This window comes from Protopterus annectens, chromosome 1.part0 (assembly GCF_019279795.1).
Source record: "Protopterus annectens isolate FY-2018-M chromosome 1.part0, PAN1.0, whole genome shotgun sequence".
Classification (NCBI taxonomy): Eukaryota; Metazoa; Chordata; order Ceratodontiformes; family Protopteridae; genus Protopterus; species Protopterus annectens.
Window position 1 is genome coordinate 1,822,657,544 of NC_056725.1, and position 25,336 is coordinate 1,822,682,879.

Below are 25,336 nucleotides of genomic sequence, written 5' to 3' on the forward strand. Positions count from 1 at the left end.
ACAAGGGCAGTTAGCCTAGTACTAATCTATGAACCTACAGATAAACATTGCTGATGAAGGGATATCCTAGGACTGGTGCATTAAGTTTAATAATGTGAATATATTCTTAGTTCAAAGTATCTTCAAATGCCATAAGGTGACAATACTGTGGAGTAAACTGACAGAATTTAGAATCTCTGAAAAATAAAATATTAATTCCACAAATGAAAATGCACCTGGTATTCATGAATCAAAAAATGCTATAACATAAAAAACTCATATTTTCAGATAGTGGCAGTGGCAATCAATACATATCTGGAAATAAAGTAATTGAAGTATGTCAAATGAGAATAACAGAAAGTTTGCTTTTATTCTCCTTTTTTTAGCAAAGTTTCAGTAATTAAAACTGTAGCTTGGAAATATGAGCAGTGTCAATTTTGCTACGCACTCAGAGCACTATAATGTAAATGACTTAAAATATAGTTTCTTATTTAGCAAAGAACTGACTTCACGTTCTACATATATTATCTAACCATTTAAATGTTTCTTCATGCTGTTGCTTTATTTATGTGTTATTCTGTGCAGGCAAACACAATGGCACTCAGGAAATCTTCCTCTGGAGTAGAAGAGTTACTGAGACAAGGCTCTGTAGGAAGAGTACCATTAAAAATGTGGTTAGATCTGACCAGAAGTTAATCACACTCGATATCCAACTCCTACCCTCACCCACCATGAAGGAAACCACAGTAAAAACGTCTCCAAAGCCATTTTTGAGCTTCTAAAGACATAAGTGTCAAACTTCACGTCATCCATGCAAACGGGGAAAGGATGTATGGCCACTGAATCTGCTGCATGAGCATTTACCAAGTGCATGGATCAGGCCATACCAAACAGAACCAAGATCCTGTCCTCCAAAAAAGGAAGCCAATCTGGTGGTCCCCTCCCATTAACAAACTCTACAACAGAAAGAAAAAAACTGTTGCAGAAAAGGGCAAAGTCCCATGACTGGAAAAATTCCCTTGTAAGTCTCAGCAAAAAACTGAGATCCCTCATCAAATCCTCCAAAGCTAGTTATGAAAACAAAATTGCAACAGATGCTGAAGATAACCACAAGGCATTCTTTAGTTATGTCAAGAATCTGCATAACAATACGCAGAGGTGCTCTGATCTACTGCACAACGGCACCACTTATACTGAACCAACAAATATTGCCAACATCTTGTCTGACAGGTTTAGTGCAAACTTTACCCCCTCCTCATCCACTAAAGGGCCCATCCAATACCCTAGGAATGCCGAATCCCTAATATCATGGCTGCTCAGGTAGAAGCCACACTATCCAAAGTCAAAAATACAGCTTCCATGGGACCTAAAAATATACCTGGCTGTGTTCTACATGAATTACAAAGGGAACTGGCACCACACCTGATTGCCCTGTCCAACCACAGTCTCACTACAGGCTTTGTTCCCACCAAATGGCACACAGTTACAGTCATTCTGCTCCACAAAGGGAGAGCAACTACTGACCCAGGAAACTACCGCCCATCAGCCTGATGAGCCTGATCTGTAAGGCTATGGAGTGCATCATTATGGACCTCATAAATAGGGATATAGGGAACCTTCAAACCCTGGACCCCTCACAGTTTGGATTTGTGAAGGGCAGATCATGTCTGCTCAACCTGATAGACTTCTTCGAATCTGCCACCAGAGTGGTCGATGAAGGCAAGGTAGTCCATTCAGCCTACCTCAATCTGGCCAAGGCCTTTGACACCATCCCCCACTCAGGGATCATTGACAGACTCACTAACCTATGCATTAACCCCTACATCATAACATAGGTTGCCAACTGGCTCACGGACAGAACCCATACGGTGAAAGTAGTGAACTCCAAATCCAACTACCAGGCAGTCACAAGTGGAGTCCCGCAGAGATCTGTCCTGGGTCCTCTCCTGTTTGGTATCTACTTCTCAGAAGTTCAGGCCAACACCAAAAGACTCTAGTTGACCAAATTTGCAGATGACTGCAAATTGGGAGCTATTATTGATTCTCAAGCTGACGTAGACATCCTATAAAAAGGCCTCAAAGACACCAACAACTGGTGCCAGAACCATGGTCTTAAGCTCAATGCTAAAAAGTGCATCATCATCCCCTTTGGGTAAAACATGGTGGCCATTAATTACCACATCGACGGTAGTCCTCTCAACTCCCAAGGTGTGATGAGAGATCTAGGGACACAAGTAGATAGCAACCTCTCCTTCGACAACCATGTTGCCACTGTAGTTAGGAAGTTCTTCTATGTGGCACACCTCATTACAAAAGGTTTCTCATCCAGGAAGAAAGAAGTCATAATCCCTCTTTACTCATCCCTCATTAGACCCATTATAGAGTACAATGCCCCATTTGGCATGTACCTCACTAGACACCTGCAACAACTGGGGAGGCCACAAAAATTCCTCACAAAGAGGATCCTAGGACTCAAACACATGCCCTATACAGACAGACTCAAAAAACTCCAGCTATACTCCATCTCATATCACCTACTTAGAGACGATCTCTGCTTGGCATACAACGCCATGTCTGACCCAGTGTTGCTAGACATGCTTCATCTGAAAAAGTCTCAATCTATCCAAACCACATGCAAAGATCTCAACCTCATCACCACAATAAACAGAACCTGCTGGAGGGACAGGTTCCTAACCCAGAGACTTCCCATACTCTGGAATAAACTCCCCATTCATGTCAAGCAGAGCATTTCACGAGCCCTCTTCAAGAAAAATCTTGCCAAGTGGATGGGTAACAGGAAATTCACCCCAGGGATTACTTCAACAGCCTTGTTCAATAGGGGCACAAGGAAATAATGTCCAAAAACAGGATGACTGGGAATATTCTTGGGCTAGCCTTGTGTTGGCTCCAGAGCCATTAGCCTAGTACTGACCTATGAACCTATGACAGGCTTTTCAAAGACAGCCTCTTGTCTGCCAGTTTAACACAGAGGAAGTTTTTTTTCTGTAGTCCTAGGTTTCATTCCCTAAATCTTTGAATACTGTGTTACTGAGTAATTAAACATACTGCTCCCAGGTCAAGGTGAAAAGATGTAGTTGTGCCTAACAGGAGTACCAAGTCAATAGATGAGTAATAATAGTAATAATAATAACAAAAAGTAAATAAATAAGTGAAACTGTCTGTTATGTAGACTGTAGTAAACCAAATCATTTCTATGTTCGGTGCAATACCTTAATAATCACAAAGGAAATTAACAGCTCCTGGAGGATGCAGAATTGCATATTTGCATATACTATATCCTTTTTTCTGTTTAAATAAGGTTGAAGCACAGAGAAACATGCCTGTCTTTATTACCCTAATTATGATGTTTATAGTAAAATAGAAAAACATTCAAAAAAGTAAACTTTTATTGTGTGTGCTACTCTAGCTAAATTTTGTGACTCAGATTGCTGAGTCCCAAAATGTTGAGATAAAAATGACCAAGCATCTGGATTTACATATACTAACAGCTGTAAGTTTTCATGCTAGAAATGTTTCCTAGTGTGTATTTTTATGGTTTGATACTGCCAGGATGTACTTTCAATTCAAAGTTAAAGTTTCTGGATCAGCAATAAAGTAGATTTTGAAATCAGGACTTTCAGAAGTACATGTATTCACTGTGTGTAAAATGACTGAAGTGAATGGTGTAAGTCAGGCTATAAGGTATTACTTTAACAAAATATTGAATATATGTAAATATATATATATATATAGAGAGAGAGAGAGAGAGAGAGAGAGAGAGAGAGAGAGGCTGTTCATAAAATATGAATTTTTTTAAATGCAAGAGTGCTTTAGAAAGCCAGACTATGAGTATAAGATGCCACTAAGATTTTCTTTAAATCTAATTTCAGTCATGAAATATACATAAACCAATGTGAAGAACTTAAAGCATGAGATCTTCATCTCCGAGAAATAGGAAAGTAAGTGAATACTCATCAGAATTTATCTGCAAATCCTGGACCCTCATTGGTACCTGTGAAGACATGCAGCTGAGTAAACATAAATCAGATTTGCATGGGTCTTCCTGAGGTACCAGTATCCATCCCTTTAGGGAAACTTTGCTGTTTCATCTTTAATTAATTTTAATATATGACTTCTTCAGAATACATACAGTATTAATTAATCAAAATGAAGGTGCTTGCTTCTTTTATTTATTTATTTATTTATTTATATCATTCTTTACAATAAACACATTTTTGTATTCTTGTTGCTGAGTTCATTGGATTTTTATTAAAGAGCATTGGATTTTAGGAAGTATAGTGGAGAATTTATTTACTGCGTCCAGTGGTTTTTCATTAATTACTGATTCCTTTCCTTCTATGAAATCCATTTTATAGACCATCCTATCACCACCTTAATATGATAGTTAAGCATGTATGCATTTAATATTTTGTCCTGATATATTTTAGACTGTTTAAATAAAAATGTGCATACTATTTAAATGAAGCACCTTCTTTATTTTCTGGATAGGTCTAAATAAAACAAGCACTGCATGAAAATCTTTTTGTACTATCAGTCTACTGCGAGCGCATAGTAAAAGTATATGTATAACAATCTGTGTTTGCCATTAAAAAAAGACAACACATTTTGTGAAGACAAATGCCCCGAAGTATGAAAATGGTCACTAAACAGTAAAGATAAACTCTACCTTGATTGATGGGTGAAGGGCACTCAGATGCCATGAGAAGAGGTAACTACATTAGGAACAGCACTGACTATACATCAGTGCACAATGCCAATTATCTCAGGACCTAAACTGGGCACAAGACCTGCCTTTGCTCCTTGCAGGGAATATGCTAATACTTTGAAGAACTTCAAGTTAGGTAACAGTAAGGGTGGTAAGTCAGAATGTAACAATTTACTTTTACAGTGTCTTTCCACAAAGATAATTTTCAATTTTGTCTTGAGAAGCCATTATCTGGGGAGAGTTGGAGAATGGAGATGAGCCACTTCCTTATCTGTTTCAGAGATAATGGCATATGGTCCCCAGACTCTTAATAGGATTTGAGTGTAATAGAGCCTACTACCTCCATCAGTTCCACAAGGACATGCCTGTGCATGGTAGGAGTATTTGGATGAATGTATAAGTTGGTGCATACTCTATGTCCAGTGCTAGGGAATAGGCTTGTCAAAATGAGGGGGTGAGTACATGAGTGCCCTCTATTTGGTCAGGTACTGGTATTTAGACATTTTCTTTAAGGGTGCAGACTTTCATTCACATGAGCAAGTCCTACAGACTTCAAATAGCTGTCTGAAGTCTAGGCCCTGTATGGTAAGCTCTGATGCAGGAGAGTTTGGAGGAGCCCCATCAGTTTAGACCATCATAACTTACTGGGACAAAGGGAGACCTGTGGAGCAGATAAGCCCTCTGCCCAGAATGCTTCAGACTGCATTTGAGTCAAAGGATCTATCTCAAAGGTTAAGCCAGTCATTAGCATGCTCCAACTAATCAATCCAGAGATGGATAATGTATAAACCCTGATACACACCCCTAAAGTGGGAGCTGGGATGCGTGTCTTCTGGGTCCTTTATTGTCTATCAGAACAAAAGTCAGGGGAGAGTCTGATCGCTCAGTAGATAAAAGTGTTGAGAATTAATTGACCATATTTGTTAGTAGTTGAATGTGTTGGGAACACATTGACCATATATGGACTTGAGAGCTGTTTCAAAAATAGGCTTACTCCTATGAGTGCTTGACACAGGACTACTCTTTAATTCTCTAGACTTCTGATGGTGCTGCAGTTAGGTATCTGGTCCTGCACATGGGGCCCTCCTGCCAGTCCATGCACGAGTAACATTCAACCATCCTTCTGGTAATCAGGTAGGTTAGGAGTTTCTCTATCCAATATCTGTGGCTAAATATGTTGAATGCTGGCACTTCTAGCAGTGTTTCACATTATGATCCTTATGAACATAAGATAATCCAGGATTAACCTCCAAACCCTTACTGTCACACTCTTTTATGTAACTGGCTATAAATACAGCTACTTCTTCACAATGTCTAACTATCTCTCATCTGCCCCTCTTCACTATCATCTCTATCTCCCTTTTACTTGGACCGCCTCAATTTTCCTTCTTAATTTGTAACCATCATCATCCTATAATTACTTCACTGTTTCCTACTCAATATTTATTTACAGATGATTCCATTTAAAAGTAACTAGACTGATATAAGCTTGATATTAGCTAATATTCTACTGTATTCTTCATTTAACTGTCATGTTTTCATTAATTGTCATATCATTACAATTCGACATATTTTCATTTACTATTCTATGTATGTATATTTATTATTTTTGATGAACTGTCATATCATTTCTTTTTTTTAGGTATTTGTGTACATTTATTATGTAAATCTTGTATAACTGCCTTCTGCTCATTCTATAAAATGGAGCATTTCTCCCCGGGGCTGGACTGAAAACAGAACGTGTGCCCAGTTGGACTTTCCCAGTAAGCAAAAGCAATGAACAAACAAACAAATAAACACAAAAAACACAATACTGCTGTGGGTCTTGACTAGCTATTTGTTGGCCACAGGGGCACATAAAATCTGCCTTTAGGTTCTGAATTTGAGGCATTTTCATTCTTAAGAAGTAACAATGAGAACCAAACTATAGATTGTCTGCCTCCGAAGCTGTTTTAGCCACATTCAGCTATAGTTGACTCTGATTTACCCAATTCAAAACTAATTCCAAGCAGTCCTCCAAAACAATACACTAACACACAATTCTGAAAAAAGGAAGGGTAGAGTTGAATATCAACATAATATTAATATTGCACCCTTCTCTTTACAAGAACATCTCTTAGAAGAAATACATGTACTGTGAAGAATAATGGAGGCATAACTGACCACTGAGACACCCTGTAGTTTAACAGAATGTTTCTCTGAACTATTAGCTCTTACAGCCATGTGCGGGAACTGTCCCCAGTAAGGAGCAAGTGTGTTAAACAAGAACTATATCTGAAAATCCATAATGGAACTTCAAGTGGTCCAAAAGAATATTATGGTCCATGGTGTCAAACACCATACAGAGAGTAAAGAGAGTCAAGACTAAAGGCAGATAAGTATCTCCTGCCATCAAGAGATCAATTCTTGACCCATAAAATGGTCATTTCAGTACTATCAAGACTATGCTATCAGGGGACATAGAAGGTAAAACATAAAATAAGAGGAAAGATTTCTGAAGAAATACATGAAACTGTTTGGAATGGAGGATGTGAATTTACTAAGAACTCTAATATAATTTACATATTCTTCAAGGTACAACAAAAAATATATAACACAGAAGCATGGGTATTTAACTGAAAGTTTTGAAACATCTAATAACTATTTCAGACCTATGCACCAGTAAAGATTAATATGAAAATGCAGGGTAATCGAATAAAAAAATGAGACATTGGGGATTTCTTTCTTACCTATTAAAAAACAGGATATTTTAAGGAACGGAAAGAGAAAATTCAAAGAGATACTAAGGAATGTAGAAATGTCTTCAGAAAGGATAGCAAAGGACTGAAATAAAATAAAAAATGAAATTTAAAAATATGGTAGAAATGACAGAGTGATGTGGGAAAGAAGTAATATGAATTATTTATATTATCAAAGGTTTACGTATTGCAGATGAAGGAGAATCTAACAGAACAAGAAGGGGAGCAAATGTTGACTGTTAAAAAAATAAGGGAGTATTTGGATAAATGTATACGTTTAGAAAGGTCACTGTTAAGCAAGTATTTTTTGATAAAAAACCTACAGGACAAACACTATTAACACAATGCCTTAGGCAACAGAAAATATAAATGGGTTATTGCCAAGTTTAGGAAGTTTATGGCAAGAAAAATAACCAGAGAACCTATATAGTTATTAAGAGACATTTTGGAAATTTTATGAAAATCTGTGTAGAGCAGAAGAATGGAGGAACAAAGAAAAGACACAGATGGAAACATTTATGAAAGACTTAAGTATGGCAGGGTTAGAGGAGGGATGAGGCTCAAGAATCAATAGCTAAGACTGGAGCAGATGAGGTAAAAATGATGATGCATAATCAATCATCAGAGAAGTCTTCAGGAACAGATGACATTCCTGTGGAAATATGGAAGTTATGAATGAAAATAAGTAATGAAGAACTCAAACATTTTGTTTTAACAACATTTTAAAAGAAAGGACAGTACCAGCATCATGGAAGAAAGCTATGGCAGCTGTACTATTCAAAGAGGGCAAACACTCTTTAAATCCAACTTCATATTGATCAGTCTCATTTCTGAACCAAAGCTATAAAGCATTTATGTCTATACTAAGAGAATGACTAAGGTGCTGCTAAAATAGATAGATACGGGTTAATGTGGTTTTGTGGAAGGGAGGCAAACATTTGACAACATTTACTGAATAATGATGATTCAAAGGGAAGCAGAGTGCAAGAAGACTCTGTTAATGTTGATGGGTCTTGATTCAGAGATGGCATTCGATAGACTCATCTGGGATTTTATGAGTAGAGCAATGGCAACATTTGCATTTCCTGACAGAATAATGGGGTTAATTAGGAAGATATGTGAAGGAACAGAGACAATAATCAAGGTGAGTGGGTTCCTCTCCGATGCTGCACATTTACACAGGGTGAGGTACTGCAGGCCTCCCCCAATAATGCAGATGCATTTCTCAGCTTTCAGAGGAGGTGGCTAGAGTTACATATTATGCCCCTTAGTACTGCATCATAATAATGCATCCTGTGTGTAGTGTGGCAATCATGTAGTTCTGTGTGGCCTGGAGAATAATAATTATGTTTGGCCAATCCTGCAATACTCATCCCCTGCAGGGGGGGGTGGGTGGGGGGGGGGGGTTAAGCCAGACTTTTAGGCCACTGGAATAAGGATGTTCCTCAAACAGCAGAGGGTCATGAATGACTGCCCTCCACCCTGTGGGTTTGCTGTAAGTCAGCTGACCTATTCCCCTTGCATATTATCCATAATACTACCCCTAATACTTGTGGAAAAGAGGGTAGGAACCTATAATGCAACAGTTATCCTGTTCTCAAACATCTGCTGTTATGATGAGTGTGCTCCTACAACTGTACTTCATTCACTACCCAGATCACTTCTGAACAGAATTTTTAACCATTAGAAGAGGACTAATGCAGGAATCCAGCAGCAGAGGGAAAAGCAGTCATAAGACGCTCTGCAGGATAACAGACCTTGCTCTGCTCCAGACCTGTATAACCAGCTTATAGTACATGGAAAATATGTTCACAGTTGTCCAGGTAGCTACTTCACAAATAATTTGAATGGCTCTGGTAAAATGATGTCTGACCTGTCTACCACTACTTTATCATTGTTCATGTAGCACAGGGTGATGCAGTTTGTCAGCTACTTGGAAAAGTTTTGCTTGGAGCATCTCCTTCTGTGTTTAACTTACACGTATGACATGGTTTCAGTGTGAGTGATCAAAACTTATTTGCTGCGATGCTCATTTTGGTGAAACCTGACCCATTAAAATCTCATGTTTTTTTTTTCCTAGGGGAAAATCTCTGTCCTGGTCCTTCTAAGGAACTTCATTTCGCGCACCTCATTGTTCTAAATAAACAAACACCAAGCTCACACTATATTGTGGAAGGGCGGAACAACGGGAGTTGCATGGGAATATTTTGCTGAAATTACATTTTACCCATAGAGTCTGTTTAGTTGCAGTACTCTTGTATAACACAAGTTTTTGGTGAAACTGTCTCACCTCCTTAATTTTGGACAAATAGCAGCTACTTAATCTATAGACATTTAGCAAATGTAGTATCCTTTCTCATTTTTCTGAGGATTATACTAAAATACTGGTATGCCACTGATTTGGTTCAATACCAGTTCTAACACTACCCTGGCATAAAGGAAAGACTTGTTTGGAGACTATCCCTACCCTTATGGAAGACTGTGTGCAGTTTCTTAGCAGTAGGGGCTTGGAGTTACAAAATCATTTTAACTGAGATAATACAATCAGAACGTGTATTTGATGGCAGAAACTTAATGTGTGCTGTAGCTGTAGGTTCAAATGAAGGAATAGTTATCTTTTCCACCAAAATTTCAAGACAGATGGAGGTGGACATGTCTTTTTTAGGTCTAACATGTAGTCCTCCTCTTAGACATTGCTTCACTGTACAGTGGAATGATGATGAAGGGGTCTAAAGAAGGCAAATTGCAGCTGCAGAGATACTTTAATATGTATGTAAGAGAAACTCTGTTAAATATTACAAAAGTGTGGTTTCACATGCTTGTGCTGGAGTCTTGTCTTTAGTTTTTGACCCACAGGAGGGGATGGTAAGATCCTAAACTTTGAGTGTTTATTTCTTAAGGATTGTGCATAGTCAGAAGTGAAATACAAGTGTATAGAACAATGGAAGCTACTATAAAGTGTGTATTGATACCAACAACATTTATATCATACATCTCAACTTCTTAGCCTGAGAAATCTGGACTAAGTCTAAAACAGTGGGGGGGGGGGGGGCACAAATTTCCAACCATAGGGACAGATTTTAAATATTGCCCTTATAGACTTAGAAAGCTGCTAGAATAACAGGATTTGGGTTAGCATACATTTTCTTGTATTTTCTAAAGGATGCAATGTTTAAAACTCAAATATATGTCATTTAGTGACTTCAGTCCTCAGTGATTTGTCAGAAACTCAACAGTTTTATCAGGAACAGACCACAAATGTGAGGCAAAAATCTGGAAAGTTGAGAGGTATGCTTCCCATACAGCTATGTTGGAGAATTTAAGTATATTTGGTGTCTATGCTTACTTTTTGAACTTGATACAACTGTGGTTGGAAGGTTGAAAGTTTATAGTTACAATAAGAGGGGAGTCTACCAAATGGAAATATATCAGCTGCATGTCCCCCACAGTTGTCATAAAATAAGTTAATAATAGTAGCTTGGATCTATTATAATACATTTCAGAGTAGAAATATTTATATTTATATCCACTGTATCTAAACAAATTGTGTTTTAAAATATAACTATTAATAAATGTGCCTCGACTCATTTTGGATCCTCCACACTTTAATGGAAATTACAATATAAATGAGAATTGTATTAAGCATGTGTGACAACCCCTCTCTGGGCCAGTAATCAAAGAGCCTCAATCCTCACCGCTGACACTGGAGAGGGATGTTCACTTGGAATACAAATGGATACACTCAGTATTTCCAGAGGCAGACCTCTCTGCATCCAGCACAATTTCCCTTAAGAGCACACAGGGAACATACCCAGGCCAGGGTATGGATTTCTTTATATCTGTCTCCCTTCAGGTCCCCAGTAAGACTCCCAACTGGTACAGCTGTAGGGTTAGGTCCTCAGCTGAGTGTCCAAGCCATGTCCTCCAGCACCTTCTCCGTGAACCCAGTGCTTCGTGTCCCTGCCCCAAGTAGCTGACACACACACAGTGTGAGATTTGATTTTCTGCTGGCACAGATTTACCTGCTGTGCTCCCTTCTGCCCAGGGTATAAGGTAGTTATTTGGGATACAACAGAGACCTTGTTTCTGATAAAGGAACCACCGAGGAAAAGAATAGCAGCAGCAAAAACAACCACGGAGGTTCCAAACACGGCAAATACCATCTTTGTTTTGTTGATTCTTTTATTCTAAAAAATACAAACAGATAAGCGCTTTCACGGATAACAAACTCCACTTCATCAGACCATGTTAAACACAATGTAACAGATGACTATTTAAATGTTACTGAAGCCAATCAAGTACAAATCTAGAAGGAAGGGAAAGGTCAGTATAATTAAATTACATACTGCAGTGCAAAATAGACTTGCTTTGTGCTGACAGTTGAAAGCAGCTCACATCCACAGTGTTAAATACTATCAAACTATTGCAACCTTAAAAACACAATGCATATACATACATAAAACAGATTATTTTACAAATAAGTCGCAGCATTTATAAAACAACAACTAGTAATAAAGTGTCAAAAAAATCCTGCTGCTTCCTTGCAATGTCAGCATGGACAATAATGAAAAACAAAGCAGTCGATCTGTTGAAAGTCTAAAGATAGAAGTAGTTGAACTAGTGTGGCTATTATATGGTACTAATAAAAACTGCCTGATACTAAATATATAGTTAACAAAAATAAGGATATAATGGTGTGTAAACTGTATGACATGCATATGCTACCAAATGCATAATTGGGAGATATAAATATAGTCATGGAACATCATGATAAAAAATTGATGTTATCATATTAACAGCAAGGGCTAACGATGTTTCAGAGCTCTTGCTTTAAGGAAAGGTTTTATTGATACCTTGCTGTTCAAACCCAGGGGTTCATCAGATTGTAGCTGAATAATCCATTTCTGTACTATGGATTCAGTCTTGTTTAATAGGTCACCACCTCGACTCGAATATTAGTATGCACTAACTCCAAGGCAAAGAACTTGAACTTATGACTGGGGCCTGTCTCATTAACATGCATAGCTAAAGCACTGGATACTTTCACATTTTTAATGTTTCTCAAATGTTCAAGGATCCTATCCTTGAAAGCCCTGTTTGTCTTACCTACATAGTAGGAAAAACAAGTGATGCAGAAACAGAAGTATACCAGATTCTTGGTCTGACAATCCGCATAGAAACTAGCGTCAATATTGAAACCAAGTTGGGGGTGAAGGAAATGACCCCCAGTGTGTATGCATATACAAGCCATACACCTTCCCAGTTAGCACTGATAGTATCACATACCATGCTGATGTTACTAGGATAGGTCAAAGGCATCCTAAGCTTATTGACAACATTCATAGGGGTACGACTCTGATCAACTGTTTGTTCAGGAGTCTGTGCAGTGGAAGAGCTATAATTAATACTAAAATATGGTTTACATCTGCCTTCCCTCTCATTCCAGGCTTCAAGTATTGGTGTTTCAATGACTTCTCTCCTGTATCCTCTGTTTATAAATTCTTCCTTGAGTAGGATGAGTGCCTTTTCTAACTGTGCATCCTCATTATGTAGACGCATGATATGGAAAATTTGCCCCAGAAGCACATTTAGTTTGGTATGATTAGGATGCATGCTATTATTGTGTAGAACATTATTTCTTCTGACACTTTTCCTATAAATGCTCGTGGACATGGAATATAGGGCATCCCTACTGATCTGTACATCTAGGAACTCTACAAGAGTAGAGGAATATTTATAGGTAAATTTCAAAAAAGTGTTCACTCCATTTATATACTGAAAGAACTCCAGCAAGGATTCTTCAGGGCCCTGCCACAGCAAAAAAATATCGTCCACAAAGCGCGTATACCATCTAATCAATTTTCCAAACTTGTCATTGGATGGAATGTACTGATTTTCCCAATTGGCCAACGTTAGGTTGGCGTAGCTATTAGCACAAGCTGTGCCCATAGCCACGCAAACTTTTTGCAAATAAAAAACGTCATTGAAAACAAAAGCATTGTTCTCTAAGATAATTTCTAACAGGGTGCAGAGAAGATGAACTTTGTCAGTGGATGTATTATGTGTGAGTAGTACATGTCTAACATTCTCTATCCCCCAATCACTCGGTATGACGGTATAAACAGAGGCGATATCTAAGTTAACAAAGAAGCACGGTCCTGCAATAACATCAACATAATTACTAAGCTGAGACAAAAAATCTTTCGTATCTCTTAATATGGTCTTGCATTTGTCTAAAACCACATGTAAATTATTTTCTACAAAAATAGACAACAAAGGTTCAGTAATCCAGCCACTACTGGATACTATAGGTCTCATTGGTGGTTTTGATAGACATTTATGTATTTTAGGGAGACCATATAATATGGGAATAGTGGGATTTTCTACCTTAAAATAGTCAAACAATGGTTCTGAGATTAAATCAGTCAATAAAAGGTCAAAGATCAAAAATTCCACTTTTTCAATGATTCCTTTCAGTACCACCGCTGACAAAGAAATGTATGTATCAGTCTCTCCCAATAATTCCATCATAGCAGATAGATACATATCCTTATCCAACACAACTATGCATCCCCCTTTGTCGGCTGGTCTTAACTCAATGCTCTTCATATTTTTTAACTCAAATAGGGCCTGCCTTTCAAGATAGGTCATGTTGAAAAACAATCATTCTGTTTACCAGTAAATTTCTGTCTTAACTGCTTTTCACATACGTCTATAAACAATTCTACAGTAGGATTAGTAGGAGATACAAATGTGCTTGGTTTTTTTAAAAATATTGTCTTTCCCTGTATTGTTTTTAAATAAAGTTTTGAGGGTAAGAGTTCTACCAAACATCTTAAGATCACATAAAACATCAGTCAAATCAGCTCTTTGGGCTGGAACAAATGTTAGCCCTTTGTTTAAAACAGAGATCTGTGTTCTAGTCAGCTTAGCAGATGAAATATTAATCACAAGACCTGCTTCATTCTCTTTCTGTTTCTCAATACATCTTCTTTGCTCTGGAGGCGCCGAATCCTAGGATTCGTGTACCGATTCCTGGATCTGCCTCTTATCGGTAGCGGATCCTTCAATAAAAAAGGTGCTTCAGCTCTATTGGATAAAAGTTTCAAATATATTTAATAATAATAAATAAAAGAGCATGAAAATACTGAATATATATTTACAGTAAACCACAGAGTTCAAATCACAGGAAACATTGAAAATAACACTGATGGACAGACTCAGACAAATTAAGAAAAATAATATCTAAACTAAGCTTCATTATATTTTCCTGACTGAATCTAGGAGAATTACTATTCCCTACTTACTTGTTTAAATCATTGTACTGCTATGCTAATTTATGTTTTACTCACTGCTTGAACTACTGTAATGTTTGTATTGTACTTTGTGGAGGTTTTCTCCTTGGGCCTCGACTGAAAATGGGTACTTTTTGGCCCAGTGGACCATCCTGGTAAACAAATGCAAATAAATAAATAAATAAATGTGGTGAATGGCACACCTCTCAACCTCCAGATCAGAGAATCAGGAACAAAGGGCCTTAAAATCAGGGACATTCAGGGACACCTAATTAACATAAGATATGAGTATTTAAATAAGTGCATTAATGGACATGCCCACACCTTCAATTACACAAAGACAGGGTATTATTAAGTGCATTAAGCATTTTTTATTAGTGAATTGAATACATAGATACGCTTAACGGTTTATTCATATTTGTCAGACAACTGTGTAAAATTAAACTAATGTATGCTCAGGTCACCCCTCACACATACCCTTAAAAACAGGTGCTTACACATTTGTCAAACACACATGCTTAATATGGAACAGAAGCAATACATGGAATAAGACAAATACATTCAGACTATTGACTCAACTTCAGCATCTTGGCAGACAGAGGTAGTTTCTGCAGCTGATGCCATGAAAAAATGTTCTTTGTTATAAGCGGCTGTTGCTTTTCTTGCTGCTTCCAGCATGTCCTTTGGATGTTTCACCCGGTAGCAGTCATTGTCCTCATTCATCTTTATTGCTAATAAAGAGTTTAATGTTTTTGGGCCAAGTGACTCTCTGAGCTATGTTGTTACTTTGTGAACCATGCTAAATGCCCATTCTGCTTCACTGTTTGAGTGTGGCAAGCAGTGAACACTTTACATTAGCTTTTGAAATGTTGGGAGGTCTTATTTCATTTTTTATTTTTATTTAACATTTGTTAACTGGGAAAGTCTGACTTGGAACGAAGCCAATTTTCAGGGGAGAAACGCTCCAGATGTCCAGAAGGTCTTGTACTGCAGAGCTACAAAGCACCATGGACCAGTACTTTGGAAAATTAGATGTGTTGGATCCATATGGCCACTCAGTCATCTGATATACTGAAAACTCATCAGTCAATCTGCAACACTCCACTCGTGAACTACAAAAACTGAGACAATAGCCAATATCTGCAATGACAGTTGAAGAACGCTGTAGTTTAATAGCTGGATCCAATAAGCTGGCCATGTTCTGCAGCAGCGGATCTTTTGCAGGGAAATGCTTTTCCATTCTGAGTAGAACTGCCGAGTAAAATTGCTTGGCTCTCTTGGAAAGTTTCTGCTCCACTCTAGTACCCCTGACATCATTCATATTGTCATCCAAATATGTGTCAGCATCAGGACCAATATGAATTTCACTGTCTTGTAAGATGTTGTCTTGCACTTCAAAAATCACATCAATAGTACTTATGTTGCCCAAAAACTGCTTTGCAATTGGTGGTTTGAGTATCCTACTAGCATATGCCTGCAGTACTTTCTGGATGTCATTATGCAAGGTGAGCAATTTGCTTTCCCTGATTTGCATTTATATATTGAAGTTATGCAGTAGTTCAATGGCATACTGCAGGAAGAGGAATGGCACCTAAATGTCATGGCTCTACAGTCTCTCAGCTATTAGATCCACTTTAACAGACCGTGGTTCATAGGACAAGAAGTAGGATCTCAGGGTGGGCCACAAGGCAAGCATTCTTTTGATTACTTTTGACAAACTTAGCCACTGAGTGGGGGCATATCTGATAATTTTGAGAGGTTCAATATCCAAGAACAGTGCAAACGCCTTAAGCTTCTGCTGACGCTGTGCACTGCTGGAAAAGTGACTATAAATGTCAGCTATCAGCTCCTCTACAGATACACCCATTGCTTTTACACCAGATTTAATAATAAATCTGCAATGTGGTACTGGCAGCCCATGTTGAAATATTTTGATTACCTCTTTTAGTCTTGATAGCACAAAATTCCACTTACCAATCATGGAGGCAGCATTGTTTAATGAATAAGCCACCATGTTGCTCACAGGAATTTCAAACCTTTTCAGAGTCTCCATTACACAGTCATAAATTGCTTGGCCAGTTCTACTGATACAAGCAGGCATGTCAAGGAATCTAACAACATTTTACCGATGCTTTAGTAAAAAAAAAAACAAGTAAAATCACAAGCAATTTGTCATCCCCCATATCTGTACTCTGTCTGAGGTATAAACAATACAACACTTCCTGACAAACTTGTGAAACATCCTGCTGATACTTTGGCCCCATTAAATCTCTTAAAATGCAAGTAGCCTTTGTTGGTCCACAGGTCATTTGTGTACCACCTCTGGATCCATGCAATACCTCTTTATGTACTTCAAAAAAATGATACCCATTTTTAAAATATCCCTATCACTGCATGTCCTCCTGAGGTAGAATGTTCTTCAGTTCTACCCAGTCACTTCCAAGCTGTAACCCAGAGTTCAACATGGAAACTCCAGCCCTTGTAAAGATCAGCTCCCCACCAAATCATTTGTGGGACTGTTCCCAACCCCAGTGATAAATTCTACCCAGTCACTTCCAAGCTGTAACCCAGAGTTCAACACAGAAACTGCAGCCCTTGTAAAGATTGGTTTCCCACCAAATCATTTATGGAACTGTTCCAAACCACAGTGATAAATTCCACCCAGTTACTTCCAAGCTGTTACCCAGAGTTCAACAAGGAAACTGCAGCTCTTCTAAAGATCGGGTCCCCACCAAATCATTTATGGGACTGTTCCCAACCCCAGTGCTAAATTCCATCCAGTCACTTCCAAGCTGTAACCCAGAGTTCAACACAGAAACTGCAACCCTTGTAAAAATTGGCTCCCCACCAAATCATTTACAGGACTGTTTCTAACCTCAGTGATAAAGTATGTTGTAGAACTGGCTTACAAATGTGGTTAAACCTATTTGTTTCTAAATCATTGTCTTAGGAAAGCATGCTACCAGGAACCCCAGCCACCCAATCCCATGCATGGCTAACTCAAATCTGCTCCCCCTTTAACAGCTTCACAGAAATACCCCTGTCTCTTTAGTAGATATTATTGGGTCCTTAAGGCATTTCACTAACTGGCAATCATCCCTATAAAGTTATTTACAGCCTCTGCTGTTACAGACTCCTTCAAAGCTTTAACCAAACAACTTGTTGCCTTACAATTGGGATTCTTTGGTAATAAACCTTATTTTCCAGCTAGTCTCAGCACAATACCTGCTTACAGGTGAGATATAGTTTTTTTCTCACTAAACAGCACACTGAAAAAACATGCTCCATTTGCCCTCGCTACTTTCGGCTCACTCTGCTCCACTACCCTACCCCATTTCCACCCACCCCACTTTCCTTAGGCTTATACTTACCAAACCCCTCCCCTAATTAATCCCATCCAATCACTACCTTTAATGCTTCCCATGACTCAGTTACCCCAAAGTACTCCACCCCCTAAGTATATCTTACCTTTTCCTTCCCATATCAAACTATACTAAAATATATTTTATAGTACCTCTCTCCATCCCTTAACTACCCCCCACTAGACTACCATTTTAACTATTCCTTTCAAGTACCATTCCTACTCATAGCCTTTCTACTTCTCAATCTTTCTATACTCTGTCTACTAAGCGTACATTTCACCCTCTATACCTCAACCCTACCACAATAGATTATAGTCTCTCCACTTACCCAACCACAACACACCAATATTTCCACTAAATTCTACTTCTCTACACATCTCAGCTCTCAATAGCTAACTAGCATGCCCTGTAACTTAATACTTACACTCTCCTCCCCACTCCTTTTCACTCTACTTATATCCCTTTTTATCTTTTCTGCTCAAAAAGCTACCTCTATCTCTAGTAACTTCTCTCCTATTCTTCTACATCCACCTCCTTACATATTTCATCCAATTGCTATACGGATATCTCCCCCAGCCTCTATCAACTAGATCTCCTCCTCTGTCATAAAGTAAAGCCTATACCCTCAACATTTAAAAACAGTTGAATCTACTTCTATTGCCTACACTATACTTTCAAACAAATTACTCCAAAGTTACCCCCAGCCAAAGCCTGTCATATTATATCTCTAGGCTCTCCAACACAGCTTGTGGTGATATACACCCCAATCCAGGACCCACTATACTCGACCTTCCCACTACTTCCATCAACAGAACCTCCCACAAGTCTTTATATATAGTAAACCTAAATATCCATAGCATCAGCAACAAAATATCTGACTTTCATGCATAGGCCACACACCAACAACCCGACATTACTGCAACCACTGAGACCTGGCTAAAACCTCACATAAAAGATACTGAATTTCTCCCTCCAGGCTTTCAAACAATAAAGTTAGACAGGACCCATAAAAAGGAGGCAAGGTTGTCCTTCTTTTCTTCAACTCCCACAATCTAGTTCCATTTACTAACCCCATACCTTAGTTTTCCAATGCAGAACTCCTCATAACTTTCTTAAATATAAACAACAGCAAAAAACTCTGTATAGTTGCCCTCTATATCCCCTGTAAACAACACTCCATTACTGGAAGAAATCCTAGCCTGGATTTCCTCCAATATTAAATATGAGACTATCATACTAGGCAAAGTAAATATCAATTGGCTAGAACACAACTCTAAACACACTTCTTCAAATATTAATCTCTTCAACTTCAACTTCACCCAGCTCATAAAATTCCCCTGAACAAAGAGAATGATAATGGATCCATCTTAGACTGGATTCTGGTCACTAATCCCAGCAAAATAACCTCAGCTGGAACACTCCCAAACACCCTCAGTGACCATCTCCCTGAATTCATTAACCATGCTTCTCCCTCCAGTCATAGTCAGCATCATTTTAAACAGACTAGAAATCTGACTTCATTCAACCCTACCACCTTTAACAATATCCTAAAATCTACAGACTGGAATTTACTACAAACCCTCCCACTAGATAAAGCTGTTGATTATTTCAACATCACCTTCATGAATACTCTAAATAGCCTAGCACCACTACATGTACAGCAGATCAAAAACAACCATGCCCTTTGGCTATCAAAATCTACTCAACTTCTCATGCATGCCAGAGACAAAGTATGGAAACTATGGCAGGTACACAAAAACACACCAGACCTACTAAAATTCAAAGAAATTTGCAACCAAGTAAAGAAACTAGTCAACAGAGATAAAAAAGAACATTATCTAAAACTTCAGTCTAACCACCAGCAAACCCAAAAACATTCTGGAGTTCCATTACCTCATTACTTAACCCAGGCAAAAAAAAAAAAAACCTGCCCCCCACCCCAAAAAAAGTCCTGAAGAAGTAGCCTCCCTTTTCAATAACTTCATCGACTCCATAGACAGCATCACAGCTAAATTCACTCAAACAAACTACTCCACTTACCACACGTAGATCACCCACACTTCCCCCCTCCTCTTCCAACACCCAACTAACTCCAGTAGCCAATACCCACCTCAACTTCAACCATAAAACACTTACTCTTAAAACTAAAACCCTGCTCCAATGCCCCTAATAAGTTACCCTCAGAATACCTAAAAATAGCTGTAGACAGTATATCTTAACCAATAAGCATTCTTATAAACAGATCCATCCTTGAGTCATACATTCCCAAACTTTGGAAAAAGGCCTTCATTCTCCCCTCCACAAAGGTGGCAACAATACTGACATCACTAACTTCCAACCCATTGCAATTCTTTCCCCTTTATCCAAAATTCTAGACAAATGCATCAATACTCAACTTTTCCACTACCTTTTAGACAACCAAATACTGTCACCATCACAACATGGCTTCAGACCAGACCATAGCACTACAACTGCCCTTCTATCATTTATGGATACTGTAAACAGAGCCTGTGACACTGGCAAAATTGTTTCCACTCTCTTCCTCGACCTATCCAAAAGCCTTTGACACCATGTCTTACCCTTTGCTCATCACCCAACTCTCTAATATTGGTCTCTTCCCCAATACTATAAATTGGTTCACCAGTTATTTAAATGAAAGACAACAGGCTGTTAGATGGCAAAACTCCACCTCCTCATTCCTCAATACCACCACCGGCATTCCCCAAGGGTCCATACTTGGACCTATCCTCTTTAGTATATTCATAAACAATTTCCGATCATCACTATTTGAAGGATCTGTCATTCAGTATGCAGATGACTCCACTATCTTCTGCTCTGTCAACTCTATCTCTGACTTACTCATACTAACTCAAAATGCCTTCTCCTTCACTGAATCCTGGATGCACAAAAATCATCTCGCCCTGAACCCCAAAAAATCCAAAATCATGCTGTTCTCCCCTAAAAAAAACAATACCCTTAAATAAGAATGAGTTTATCATCTTTTCTTTTAATAAATCATTAATCAAAGTCATTAGCCACACAAAGCTCCTTGAAGTCACTATTGATGAACACATGAAATGCGACATTCATATACAACACAATATTCGTAAAACATATTTTAAACTTGGAACCCTGTATAGACATAATCACTTCCTAAGCCCATCCACAAGAATAACCCTAGCCACAACATACCTTCTACTCTCTCTCCTCTATGGGGCTCTTTTACTCACTAATATCCAAAGTTCTTCTAAACTCAAACTAGAGACATGATACAATAAAATTGACAAATTCGCAACCAACTCCAAATACTTCACCCATCACTGCATTGCTCTCAAATCACTGAAATGGCTAGAGCTACCAAACTACCACTCCTATTTACAACTAACCACAGTTCACAAAATCCTCTTCAAACCCCAAGACTGCCCTGCTCTCAGCTCTACATTAAACTACTACCACCCAAACAGGCCACTTAGATCAGAAGCTCTTACAGGTTCACAAACCTAATTTCATTTGGCCAGCTTCTTTACTCATTCTCAATAACCAAGAGCTGGAATACATTACCTCTATCCATTAGAACAACTCAAAATCTCTCCCATTTCAAAACTTCCCTTCATAATCACCTCTCCTCATGCTGGAAGTGTACTTGTAACAAGCCCCCCTAATAAGGGTGTATCTCCCTACTTCTTGCCACCACTGTTTCTGCGCAAGATAGTACTACCATAGAGAGAGTTCATAGAACCAATAAGCTATGTAGATACATATTTTTCTCCTAATTGTTTAAAATTGTATATTTCTGTTATGGTTGTCTCAACAATTTATACACACTTATTTTTGTAGCTACTTTTTAATCTCTGTGTAATTTGGTCTTTGTAATTTTATCTGTTAATTTTCTGTACTGTGGAGCTTTTCTCCACAGACCTCCACTGAAAATGTGTTCTGTTATGCCCAGTGGACATTTCTGGTAAACAAAAATTAAATAAATAAAATCCCCAGTCATAAATGGCAAGTTGTGTTCAGCAAGTAGGCTCCTAAAGGCTACTTCAACCTCTAATTCTTTAGAATTGGTTTGCTGAGTGGTAAACATTTTGTCACCCTCCTCCCAGTCGAATGTTTGGTGCTCATCTTGTGTTTTTCAGTGTTGATATCCCTCCATGTCTTACATTAATATTAGTAGCACAAGTCTTGCAAAATGCATTGCTTGGACCACACCTGCTTTCCATCACCCAGTCAAAGCTGACCTTCCAGCTGCTTTGGAATGTGGTCATTCGCTTCTTCTTTCCAGATTCAGTGTCTTCAGAGAAAAAGGGGGCATAATTAGAAAGCTTCAAGGTAAATCATATGTGTACTGTGACATTATACTTTTACTTACAGTAAAGTGATGCTTATATGATGGCAAACAGTCAAAGAAAATCTTACTCTTCTGAGTTGTTGCTCAATAACAGTGTAAGAAAGTTTTCTTGCACTCGCTTCCACTGTGGCTTGTAACATGCTGTTGTGTGATTCAGCCATGACTTTGCTTCTGAAAAAATATTATGATTCAGATGAAAGATGAGAATTCAAGTCAAAAACCTCTTTAAATGTGTGCAACTCAGCAAGCCTGAGCAATACACAATACTGTACATAGTCATAAAATGTGAATAAGCATTATTGCAAGTCATCAATAACAGATCCAAGAAAAAAACTCATTACTGCAAATGATTGATAATGCATTCAAGTAAGAGCTCAGTACAGCAAATAATTCATAATGCACCCAAGGTGATTGTTGCAAATAATTCATAATGTGTCTCAAAAAATGCTTATTGCTAATGTTTAACAGACCCAAAAGAAAGCTGAATATTGCAAATGATTCATAACAGACCCAAGAGAAAGTTCAATATTGCAAATAATTCATGACAGACCTAACAGAAAGCTCATTATTCCAAGTGATTCATACACACCCAGGAAGTGCATACAAGGAGCACATTGTAAAACTGGCAAATCATGGCTACAATACTATATCATTACTTCAACCTAGTTAAGTTCTCATTAGCTATTTTGCATTAATACTTTTTCAGAACTATATATGAAGCATAAAACTAAGTGTCTCACATTTAGTGAAATTATGGGTGCCTGGTAAGCAGTACATCCTCAAACCTTTACTCACAATCTCAAGACAACCATTGGGGACAAAAAATCTGGGGGTTAGGGGGCAAAAGGCCAAAATCACATTAGATTTTTTCAGTGCTTCTCCTTAAACTTGGTGCATTAACAGGTTATACAGTAAAATGCATTTTCTAAAATCACTTTGTAACAATTTGAGTGTCATACAATCTCATCCCATGCAAAAGAATACTACTCTTCGGTCCAGCTTGCTTGCTTCTGAAAGACAAAATACTATAAACCAAGCCACTCGAGTATCATCTGCCTAGAATCAAAACTGCAGGGTGTAATACTAACTCCTAACAAAATCAAGATTGCCTTCAGAGTGGAATACTACAAAAGTTTTTTACACACTACAAATAACTACCACTCTCTGCCCTTTCCTAAAACTGGTGACTTGGGGAGAAAAGGTGGTGAATTACAGTTAAAATGACAAGTATAGACTTATTTTGCTTTAGAATAATTTTCATTTCACATTTTCTTATTTAGTCAGGTCCAAAACATTTAAAACAAACCAGAAAATGACACTAAGTATGAAATCACAGAAATATTCAGAGAAAGAACAAATATGGCAAAGAAATGTTTTCCCCATTTGACGAACTTCCTTTAAATGTAATGTATTCAAAACAATGGCAATAATTACAGTTAAAGACCTTCTTTTGCTTCAGAAAACACTAATTCACATTTTTGTTCAGTCTCTCCAAAATTCCCATGCAGCATTCTTAGCATTGCCCTTATTTTGAGCACAGCGTGCAATTTCTATACACAGACAAGCTAAGTGACTGACTGTTCTGTTATTCCTACTGTGAAAATGACAATAACAACATTTCACTAAGAAACAGTCCAGTCATATGTGTAATATACTGCAGCCTTTCCTAATACTGCAGATTTGATAGCTAATGTTCAAATATGCTTATATGGGTTTCATCCTAATGGCCCTTGGTTACTACATATATTCTACTATCCACAACACTGGCTAATATTGACATCAGTATGGATCAAATTAATATTTGGGGAGAAAATACAGCACACATATATGCACTACTACCAGACTGGTGACTTAGAGTATGAAAATACCACTAACTGTACAAATACCTCTCAACCTCCTAGCACAACATCTGGACAAAGCCAAAAATAATGGGGGGGGGGGACAAACTAGGGACAATTTTTAAATATTACTTTTATAAAGTTGTTAGAAGAAAAGATCTTGTTTTACCATGCATTTTCTGAAGGATATGCAGTCTGAAACTTGAATGCCTGTCATTAGTGAATTCAGCCCTCACTGATTTTCCACAAAGATCCATAAAACCACAAATTTAATAAGGAACAGACCAAAAATATGAGGCAAAAACCTGGACATTCTATGGAAATCTGGACAGTCGAGAGGTATGATTTAAGGATGCAATCATAATTCTTTCTTCTGACATGCAAGGCATAGAACAGAAAGTGGGTGTACACCAGAATATAAATCAGTCATCCAAATCTGTAGCTGTCCCAGCAGCTTGCATTCATTTGTAGTTATTAAAACCTCCCTTATTTAAACCACTCATGAATGAAAAAGCAGCACCCACTCTATTTCAAAGCACTTTGTTCTGGTAGCTGGAGGTGGTGTTCCTCACTCTATTTCCTGTAAAGACAACTTTCTTGCATGTGAATTAAATCATTTGGCAATACCAGTGACTGCATCACAATGAACTGCCAGCCAGTAACTCACCTTCAACACATTAATAACTACAGTTAATGAACAACCACAAAGAAAGTAACCAGTAAAGATGCCTGCCAGCTGCTACCAGAATCACAACCAAGATAAAGAAACAACTACTGGAAGTTGAAAGGAAATCCAGTGTGAAGTAACAGTCATTGAGTTGGAAAATATGGTGGTGGTGACCAGGGCTGGATAGAAATTAAACAAAATAGAAAGTAATGACTTTGCTGACAACACTTTTCAGGTAATGCAGGTAACTGGAGGGAGCGTATACCTTTGCTTAAGGCACCAGTTTTGCAGTTCATACATGTGCATAAATAATGAGTCTTTTTGCTGTCAGTGTAGCTCTTACACAAATTTACACACAATGATATCTCAGCTGTCCCTGACAT